The sequence below is a fragment of the Chrysemys picta genome, chromosome 3 (genome assembly GCF_011386835.1).
Source record: "Chrysemys picta bellii isolate R12L10 chromosome 3, ASM1138683v2, whole genome shotgun sequence".
Lineage (NCBI taxonomy): Eukaryota > Metazoa > Chordata > Testudines > Emydidae > Chrysemys > Chrysemys picta.
This window is the reverse complement of record NC_088793.1, coordinates 103,361,990-103,372,715: the sequence shown is the minus strand read 5'-3', so window position 1 is coordinate 103,372,715 and position 10,726 is coordinate 103,361,990. Positions and strand designations below refer to the sequence as shown.

The 10,726-nt window shown below is 44.8% G+C and overlaps 1 long non-coding RNA gene across 7 annotated transcripts in view; it reads left to right on the top strand.

Moving 5' to 3' along the window:
• The first annotated feature begins 4,797 nt into the window (after nucleotides 1–4,797).
• The window catches only part of LOC112060978 (uncharacterized), a 37,666-nt gene continuing 31,737 nt past the window's right edge, over nucleotides 4,798–10,726 (top strand). For 6 of the 7 annotated variants that reach the window (XR_010599678.1, XR_010599680.1, XR_010599675.1 and 3 more), the window contains exon 1: nucleotides 4,798–10,689. This is a non-coding gene — a long non-coding RNA (uncharacterized LOC112060978). The remainder of the gene's footprint in view (nucleotides 10,690–10,726) is intronic. The other variant, XR_010599677.1, reaches the window with a different exon arrangement.

Below are 10,726 nucleotides of genomic sequence, written 5' to 3'. Positions count from 1 at the left end.
CTTAACCCCACCATTTACATTAATTCTTATGGGGAAATTGGATTCACTTAACATCATTTTGCTTAAAGTCGCATTTTTTTCAGGAACATAATTACGAGGTTAAGCGAGGAGTTACTGTATGTCAAAATGGCTCAGCCAAACCGTTGACACTTTTTCTGGAAAAAAAAGACCCCCCCCCTTTTTTGGGGGTCATAATTATTTGTTGAATCTGACCCAAATGCACGAACAAATTTGGTGCCCTGAAAAATGCATTTTTCAGCACATTTACAATTTGTTGTATACCAATGTAGGCACAGCCTAACGGGAAAGAAGCTCACTTCCTAGACCAGGAGTTTAATGTTGTGTCGTATGTCATTTGAAAAGTCATTTTCCCCTAGACGTTCAGTGAAACCATCTCCCATTTCATATGACCTCAATGCCATGACCATTTGGCAACTCTGTTTTGTTGTAAAGCATGAACTCCTTATTAAAAAGGCTTAATTTTGTCATTCTTAATATAGATATTCTTCAGAAAAGTACCTACACTTTGAGAAATCAAATGGCACTGGTGGGGGGAAATGGTAAATACTTTGTAGGGGTGAATATACAACTCAAACCAAAAAGTAGGTGTAACTAGTTCCTCTTGGCCTCTGCCTTGGTAAGCTGACCTAAATAGTGATATTTTTTTGTTTTATCTGCAAAAGACACAAAAGAGCTTTAATGGGGAGAATTCCAACTTTTTGCCTATATATTGGGGGGAGGGATAGCTCAGTGGTTTGAGCATTGGCCTGCTAAACCCAGGGTTGTGAGTTCAATCCTTGAGGGGGCCACTTAGGGATTCAGGGCAAAAATCTGTCTGGGGATTGAGCCTGCTTTGAGCAGCGGGTTGGACTACATGACCTCCTGAGGTCCCTTCCAGCTCTGATATTCTATGATTCCCCCATCACTGGCACTCCCATTATAATGATAGAGAGCTAAGATTCTGTGGGTGGGAGGAACTCCAGCCTATTGGCTTCATCCTGCAATCCTCACTCAGCCGGCAAACATACATCACTGTCAATTGAATGTTTTGCGAGAATAATCACTGCACAATTGAGCCCGCAGGGTCTGTAAATGATGGTGGCATTAACTTTGGTGCTGTGCAGGAAGTCCCAGTAAAGCTCTTTTCTTAGCTGGCTCGTGGGTGCTGTGACTTTCAATAAAATACCTCATTCATGAGACGCGGCTGTTAAGATCATAATGAGCTCTGCTGCTAGCTTTCTTGAATATTCCTAATGCGTTTGAAGGGTGATACGTTGTCTAACATACAATGTTTTTATGCCCAAATAAATTTGTTAGTCTCTAAGGTGTCACAAGGATTCCTCAACGTTTTTATGCTCTCCCATAAATATTTTATCCCAATGCACACAATCTGTGCACTGCGAATCATGAAATTGTCAACATGGAGATTTGCTTCTCTGAACAGTAATTTTCAGCTCATGGAGTTGTTTAGAAATCTCTAATACCAGTTTTTAGTTTTATAGTGCCATTAGACAAGCTGTGATGGATATAGCACCATTTGGAACAATACACACAGCCTGGCTGACTAGTAAAGAAACAAACACGCCTGCACTGCTCTTAGCCATATCTGCACAGACTCCTTGCAAGATGCAGCTGCTGTTCTTGGAGGGATGGCAATGCTTCCCTTGATGTGCCATTCTCATACTTAGCACACCTTCACTTTGATAGCCTGTTAGACCCAGTTCTCCTAGACATCAGTCTTTATTTACAGTGTGTAGGATAAGGATCCCAAAGTGAATATCACTGTTTGCCAACAAACGTACACACTGCCCTTGGAACTCCTTTGTGATGTAAGTTTCAGTCACAAACACTCACTGAAACAATCATCAGTTGTTAAATGAGGCCCTAACCCAGCAAAGCACTTTAAGCACATGCTTAACTTTCAGGAGGTGAGTAGTCTCACTGAAGTCATACCATACAAAACATAACATCATTACTGATAAAGTCTGCAGAGGACATAAAGATTGGGGGGATGGTAAAAATGAAGAGGGCAGATCACTGATTCAGAGCAATTTGGATTGCTTGGTAAACTGGGCCCAAGCAAAGAATATATGTTTTAACATTGCTAAATGTAAATGTACGCATCTAGGAACAAAGAATGTAGACTGTATTTGCAGGATGCGGGGTTCTTGCCTGGAAAACAGGGACAGAAAAAGATTTGGGGATTTTGGTGGCTAATGTGCTGAATGTAAGCTTGTAATGTGACACTGTGGCTGAAAGGGCTAATGCCATTTTAGGATGCATAAACAGGGAATCTTGAATAGGAGGAGAGAGATTATTTTTTCTCTGAATTTGGTACTGACCGCTGCTGGATTACTGTGTCCAGTTCTGGTGCCCACAATTCATTCAGGATGTAGCTAAATTGGAGAGGGTTCAGAGAAGAACCATGAGAATGATGAAAGGATTAAAAAACATGCCTTATAGTGATAGACCAGGGGTGTGCAAACTTTTTGGCCTGAGGGTCACATTGGGGTATGGAAATTGTATGGTGGGCCATGAATGCTCACAAAACTGGGGGTAAGGGTGCGGGAGGTAGTGTGGGCTGTGGGTGCGAGCTCTGGGGTGGGGCCAGAAATGAGGAGTTCAGGGTACGGGAGGGGGCTCTGGCTTGGGGCACGGGGGCTGAGGATGAGGGGTTTGGGGTATAAGAGGGGGCTCCAGGCTTGGACCAAGAGGTTTGGAGGGCAGGATGGGGATCAGGGCTGGGGTTGGGGTACGGGGTAGGGGTGTGAAGGTTCTGGATGGGGGTGCAGGCTCTGGAGTGGGGCCGGGGCTGAGGGGTTTGGGGTGCAGGAGGGTGCTCCAGGCTGGGACCAATGGGTTTGGAGGACAGGAGGGGGATCAGGGATGGGTCATGCTGTTGGGGCATGGGGGGGGGGTGAGAGGCTTGGGGTACAAGAGGGGGCTCTGGGCTGGGATTTAGGGGTTCGGAGGGTGGGAGATCAGGGCTCTGGCAGGGGATTGGGTCATGGAGGAGGGAAGGGGCTCAGGGGTGCAAACTCCAGGCAGCGCTTACCATAAGCAGTTCCCAGAGGCATGTCCCCACTCTGGCTCCGAGGTGCAGCCAGGTGGCTCTGCACGCTGCCACGTCCGCAGGTGCCACCTCTGCAGCTCCCATTGGCCAGGAACTGCAGCCAATGGGAGCTGCGGGGGCGGCACCTGCGGACGGGGCAGTGCGCAGAGCTGCCTGGCCACGCCTCCACATACTACGTAGGAGCCGGAGGGGGGTCATGCTGGCTGCTTCCTGGGAGCAACATGGAGCAGGGCAAGCCCCCGACCCTGCTCCCTGGCTGGAATGCCGGAGCGGGTCAAACCCCGACCCTGCTCCCTGGCGGGAGCTGAGGGCCAGATTAAATGTTCTGATGCGCTGGATGTGGCCCGTGGACCATAGTTTGTCTGCCCCTATGATAGACTCATGGAGCTTTATCTATTTAGTTTAACTAAGAGAAGGTTAAGGGGTGAATTGACCACAGTCTATAAGCAGCTGCATGAGGAGCAAGTATTTGATAATGGGCTCTTCAATCTAGCAGAGAAAGGTAAATGACTTGCCCAAGGTCACACACAAGGTCTGTGGCAGGATAGGAAACTGAACCCAAGTTTCCCAAGTCCCAGGCTAGTGGACCATCCTTCCTCTCAAGTAGTAATGGTGCATATGAAGTGCCATATAAGTAGAAGGCCTTTTTCAAGCCAGTCAGAAGCAGAGACAGAAATAGTACTTATGAATCCTTGACGCTCAACCCTTTGCTTACTCCACTAAACCATGTAACATATGGAGGGCACGCCCAGTGGTCCTATGATCTCAATTGACAATAACCAATGTTCACTTGCCAACTTTTCAAAAACTTGCTTCCAGCTCCTGTAATTTCCCATGACCTTGAGAGTAGGCAGTTTTTGGTAAAATAATTCACACAGAGGAAGGTCACATGCACCTTTCTGGCAATATGCTAGCTTCAGAGTAGCCAACTCTTATGATTTTATCATGAGTTTTGCAATATTTACTATTTTTGTGCCCAAGTCACAGCTCTGGGATGACATCAAAATCTTAGCTTTCATTAAAAGCAGTAAACTTCTAGCCTGGTGGTTGTAGAGAAAAACTTGAAGACATGCCCCAAGTGCATCCTAAAAGTAAATAAAAAGAACCCTAAATGCATTATTTTAAACAATCTTGCGATTTTTAAGCCAGCCTTGTGATTTTTGAATGCTTAGGGTTGGCAATACTGCCACAGTTGCTAGCTGGCTTGTCTGGAGACATACTGCCTGCTGGCTTGCTCACGGCCAGAACCAAGAGGCAGGTTGCATACTAGGTTCCTGTTTCTGCAGAACATAGTGAAGCAGTCCATTATTTCCACCCACAGAACTTCCCAAGAAGATATTTCCTGGAGCAAGGAGGCCTGTTAACACCTACACTCTGTTACGAAGGCAGGCTGCCTGCCTCCCTGCCTCTAGTCCCTTCCACCTGCCAAGTCTTTCAGCAGTATGATCTGCAAACACTCTTTGGGAGGTTTTTCTTTGAAAGAATTTATGAGCTCAGTGGAGAAAAGAACCACTAGATGGTACTATATCTCTACAGTATACAGGGACGGCTCCAGCTTTTTTGCCGCCCCAAGCGGCGAAGGAAAAAAAAAGAAAAAAAGAGAGAAACTGGATTGAGCTACAGCTGAATCACTGCCAAGGAGGAGGGAAGGAGTGAAGGACCCGCCGCTGAATTGCTGCCGCAGACCTGGACATGCCTCTCCAACAATGGTCAGAGTGCCACCCCTTTCCATTGGCCGCCCCAGGCACCTGCTTCCTTCGCTGGTGCCTGGAGCCGGGCCTGACAGTATATATATTATTCATACAACCTCTTTGTCAATAGAATGGATGAGAGAACCCAATTCTTCAAGTGTCCGCTTTCAATCTGCACCAAAAGAGAGCTGTGGCTGGGCTAATAAAGTGTGTGTATTTAAGATTCCCTCTCTAGTCTTTGGCTGGTAATCCTTACTGATTTATCAGGGAGATTCTTTGGGTAGAATATGGCTCGATCCTGTAGTTAGTTCTTTCTTAGAGCTAGTTTCTCCACTTCGCTACCATGGCTGGAAAGAACCCAACCATAATTGGAGAGCCTCAGAGATTTGAATCTTAGTCTGGGGATAAATGCCCCAAAATAGGGATGTTGTTTGGGGAGTGCTATATAAAAGAGTGTCCTGGCTTATGACAGGAGCTGCTAGGTCCTACTTCAATACAAATAATTAATAATGACTCTGTGTATGTGTACATATTAATAGATCATCATCTATGGACACAGAAAAATAGCATTGTTCATAAGCGTTTTAGGTTCCATAAAATTGTTGTTATGCATTGAAAATTGCTTGTGTTTTAGCGGTTATCATCAGATAGCCAAGTTTATTTGAACCTTTGAGCCTATACAATTGGAGTGGGAAACTCATGAAAACAGACGTTCTCATGGTGATTTGGCTTTTCCCTATCTGCTCAGCATCCAGAAGTATAAAGGTTTGCAAAGAGGGAGACTAAATGTCCATAACCTTTTGTGCTGGTTTGAAAGCTTATTTCTGGTTTAGTTTTAATTTTGAGTGAAAGGTTTTAGCCAGTTCCTATCTTTTCCAGACTGGTTTAACCAACCTTAATACAGTTTCCTTCTCCTCGAGAATGTTTCCCCACTAGTGGTGCTTGGAAAGGGTGGGTATTTATGAGACTTTGTTTGCAGTATCATATATATATATATCGTATACCGTATATAAATAAATCATATATACAAATAACTCCCCCATTGTACAGTTTGGATGAGTGTGTGAAGCTGGTGCAACAAAACATCCCAAACTATAGCTGGCCAAAATGACACTGTGGGGAGAGGGAGAAAGAAAGTTCCTACTATGAAATGTAATGCACATAAAAAATACAGCTCTGATCCACCACTGCCTTACTCCAGTTGTATGTTGGTGTGACACCATTAAAACTCATGGCATTGCACTGTGTAAAAGTAGAATGACCACACTGGTGCACAATTTCTTCTCTCTCTTCTAATTGGGTGTGCCAGTGAATTCAGTCTAGTGGCTTAGTGTCTGCAGGATTGTAGTTGTGCTTTGTTGGGCATTTATATCCACAGGTACTTGCAATACGTATATTTTCATAATGATTTTATTGTATTTCCCCCTTTGGAGAAGATGTAAGTGAATATTCCATTCTGCATCTGGCTCATTGCAAGTGAAGCAAACAATACTTCAGTAACACAGACTATGCCTGATGCTCTGTACTGAGGGTATAAATGGGCCAGGGGGTGACGGCAGCCAAGGATAGAATACCTCTAGTACAGGAGCTGCATAGAATTGGTATATGCAGCCCCATGCTTCTCCCCTCCCCGCCCCCTCATGTAGGAGGCATGCCAGGACAGGAAGGACATGCCCTGGTGATGAGTGCTATAGCCTTTCTGGGTTGCTGAGCAGACCACTGACAGCTAGATGGAGGCTGCTGTAATCCTGAGCCACTCCCGGGGCTGCTGCAGATGATGCTAAGGGCCACAGCAGTCCCAGGGCCAGGCTGAATCCAGGTGGAATAAAGGTGACTCGAGTGCTATGTTTTAGGCACACAGAGTTGCAGCAGAGTTTTAGCATGGCTTACCTCATCAGTGTGCATAGGAATAGGAACCTGTGTTATAACCACGACTGCATTGGACAGAGGCAGATTAAGAGAGGAGCCTTGAAGAAACAGAAGAGGAAGGCACTGAAAAATCGACCATCATATTCTGTAGATGACGGGGAGAGGCCCTCAACCAAAAGGCAGGTAGAATAACTATAGCCTATGTTCAGGAGCTAGGGAAGGGTGGGTAGCAAAGCACCTCTTTAACCACTGTTCAGAGGCCCAGAAGGGGTAAGAAGTCTATGAAGGCAGAGGGGTGCTGGGACATGCTCTGTTGTAGAGATGAAATGGCTGCATGTAATAGGGTTTTATGCTAAGGCCATTGGGGGAGATTTTCAAAGCCTAACTGCCATTTGCGCCTTTGAAAATCTCCCTTGTTGCGTAAATGCACCATGGAATATGAGACTGGAAATTCTAAACAGGATCCATGGTGTCTATGAACCTCTGTCACAGCCTTATTTCAGCGTCTCTCCATGTGTACAAGTGCCTCTTTCTTTTTGGGGTAGGGTTGGAGTAATTTTTCTTTTCAGGTGCTTAGTGACAGTATGGCAAAACTAACAAATATGTTTTACATGTCCTGAAAAGTCTCCCCTGAGCAATAGGACCATAAAATGCAAAGACACTTTGCTGAACTTAGAATGTTTTTCAGAAGCTGGGACAGGGGACACTAATTAATTTTGGTACAAGACAGTTTCCAGTGATCATGCTTCAGAACGTATGTTTAATGACAATCCTTGAACAGGTAGAAGTGATGACACACAAGCCTCACCCTGAGAACTAAAGTGTTTTGGATTCCACATTTTGGTGTCATTTCAGGTGAATGCAGTGAGTGATGATCTTCAGAAACATGCTTCCAAGGGGCTATTTTGGCAGTTTGGGATTTCCAGAGAGTCACCCCCCCATTTCTCCTGGAAATGCCCTCTATGCTGAGGACCAGGAGAAGATGTGGTGTAGAATTCCTACAGTGGAGTTTAGTCATAGGCTCCAACTTACTGAGATTCCAGGGATGCTTGACCGCTGCTCCACCCCTTCCTCCAAGCCCCCACCCCCAGCCTACCTCTTCCTTCCCCTGCCCCAGGCCCCACCCCATTCCACCCCTTCCTCCAAGCCCCCACCCCTGCTCTGCCTTTTCCTGTCCCTGCCCCCACCCCGCTCTTTCAGCCCCTCCCCCCACCTCTTCCTGTCTCCACTCCTCCCCATCCCCCCCTCCCAGCGCCTCCTGCATGCCACAGAACAGCTGATTGCGGCAGGCAGGAGGCGCTGGGAGGGAGGGGGAGGAGCTGATCAATGGACAGGAACCACTGGAGGAGGGACGGGGAGGCACTGACCTGCAGGGCTGCCAGTGGGTGCTGAGCACCCACAATTTTTTTCTGTGGGTACCCTAGCCATGGAGCACCCACGGAGTTGGCGCCTATGAGTTTAGTATCCAATGACTCTATTTTGACCAGACAAAACACAGCTGCGATTTGTAGGTGTAAGAATTGGGGCTCTTTTCTTGTGCATAGACAGAAAGCTCTGGGAGGCCTCCAAACCTTTATAACCATTTTCTTTTCTTTTGGAGGAGGACAAGAAGTCTCAAAGAGTTTTGTAATGGTCCTGACATGAAATCCACTGAGAACAGTCCACACGGATAAAAATCTTGAGAGCTCCTCTGGAAAGTTTTGCCATTATTAATAATAATAATAGAACAACCTGAGATACAATGTTTTTCTGAGCCTGTAATTCAGTCTGCTAATCCTTACCTTTGGAATAAAGATTGTTTCCAAGGGGAAGGAATGTAGCTTTTCATTTAGAAGGAATCTGCAATGTTGAATATTTATAATTTGGGGGAGGAGGGGGTTCTATACCCTCACCTAGCTCATCTTACAGTTATTTCCATCCAAGGCCACTAACTTTTGCAAGGAAATCAAATAAGCATAATGTCCTCTGGACTGTTTGCAACAACGTTAACGTAAAAGCATTGAGAAGAAGGACACATGGAGTTATAGCAGAGGCCAAGGGCCTGATCCGGCAAACACTCGCAGAAATGCTTAACTTTAGGCATGTGCGTACTTCCATTGAGGTCAATGAGACTACTTGCATACTTAATGTTAAGCATGTGTATAAGTTTTTGCAGGATCCTGGCCCAAATCTCCTTTGATGTTTGCAAATCACCAGCACATTGTCAGTCTTCTCTCTCTCTCTCTGTGTGTGTGTGTGTGTATGTTTATAGGGACTTCTTGACTTTTCCTTTCTATATCCATTTCATGTGATTATGTCCAGTTTTTTTCAGTTTCCTTATTGCATAGAACAACCACTGTTTAGATATTACATGGAAAAGTTTCCATTATTTTGGGGTGAGAATCCCAGGAAAAAAATGTCATTTTCACCCTTCAATGTTTTCACCCCCAAGCAAGCAAAAACAAAAAACAAACAACCCCCCCCCCCCCAAAAAAAACAAGGAATATGGAAAACTATAACCCAGAATAAAAGAGAGTTACAAGACAATTGTATCCTAGCTTTTAATATCTGCATATTACAGCCACTTGGAAAGCATACCAAGGGGTGCAAACCAACACAATACCAGCAAGCATGACATTCCAAGGCTCGGGGCTAAATTCCTTGTGTTAAAAATAAACTATTGCCCACCAATTTCTCTGGGTGAGATTTTCAATGCTGACTAGAGGATTTGGATGTACAATCTGCGTTAAAATGACTGTGTATAGGGCATCCAGATCACGTAGGTGGCTCTGAAAGCCTATAGCTTTTAATGTTATAAAAGAGTTCCATGAATTTTATAAATGAACCATGGACTTTCACTTATAATTAACTAATCAGAAGCACAAAATAAACTGTCATCCAAGGGTGATTTATTGCTAAAGCCTTGTAATTCACAGATACATGAGCTCAGAAGTCAAGTGATCAATTTCTGCCCAGCGTCAGCCTTTACAATTGTTTCATTCCTACTTGTTCTGATAGAATCACTTCCTCTTCCTTTTTGATATTTTTGAGGGGGATGGGTGTATTTTCAAAAGGCCCTAAGGAAATTAGATTCCCAATTTCCCTTGAAATTCAATAGGAGATGAGCACCTAACTTTCGTAGGTTCCTTTGAAAATCTCAGCATTGATGTATAAAAAGAGCTGAATAACAAGGCCCTGTTCTGACTACAGACCAATCCGTGTTTGAAAACCTGGGTTACACTTTAGATTCGGGGTACATTTAGCAAAGATTCATCAATGAAGGTAGGACAAGAAGTAATCAGCAAATCTGCAGCAAAGGAGATTTAGGTGAGATACTAGGTAACACTTTCTAACTATAAGGGTAGTTAAGCTCTGAAACAGGCTTCCAAGGGAGGTTGTGGAATCTCCCCCATTGGAGACAAGTTAAACAAACACCTGTCAGGGATGGTCTAGGTTTACTTAATCCTGTCCCAGTGCAGGGGGCTGGACTCGCTGATCTATCAAGGTCACTTCCAGCCCTACATTTCTGTGATTCTACAAATCATAAATTAATGGCTAATGAATTGTTATAGATTCCAGTAGGTCAATAAATTCCTTATAACCATGGTTTAATCCTGCCTGTAATACAGTCTGCTGCTGTGCTTGGAACATACAACCATCAGGAACATGCTTATAAACTCTATTAATCATTTATTGACCCTTTATGAACTATTTAGAAATGTACCCCTCATGTCAAATGTGACCAAAAGCTGGGTTAAATCAGTTCGGACATTGCAACACCACAGATAGTTTTGAACTCTAATGGCCAGCTGATGTGTTGCCCTGACAGTTCCAAACTGGTGACTTTCTAACATGACTCAGACTGATGGAGCCAAAGAGGCAAAATGTGGGAAGGAAGGTAGATTATAACAGTAATGTTATAGAATAGGTCCCCTGACTAGGGAGAGGCCCCACCAATGACCCTGCTTTATTGTGTGTTGTAGGCACTCCTGGTTTGATAGTTTCTTCAGACATTGTCTCCTCCACCCTTAGTGGAACTGAACCAAGAGGGGAACACGTGGATCTCCGAAGTTTCAGGTAGGCTATGCGCCCCTGCACTGCTACCAAGGTGTCC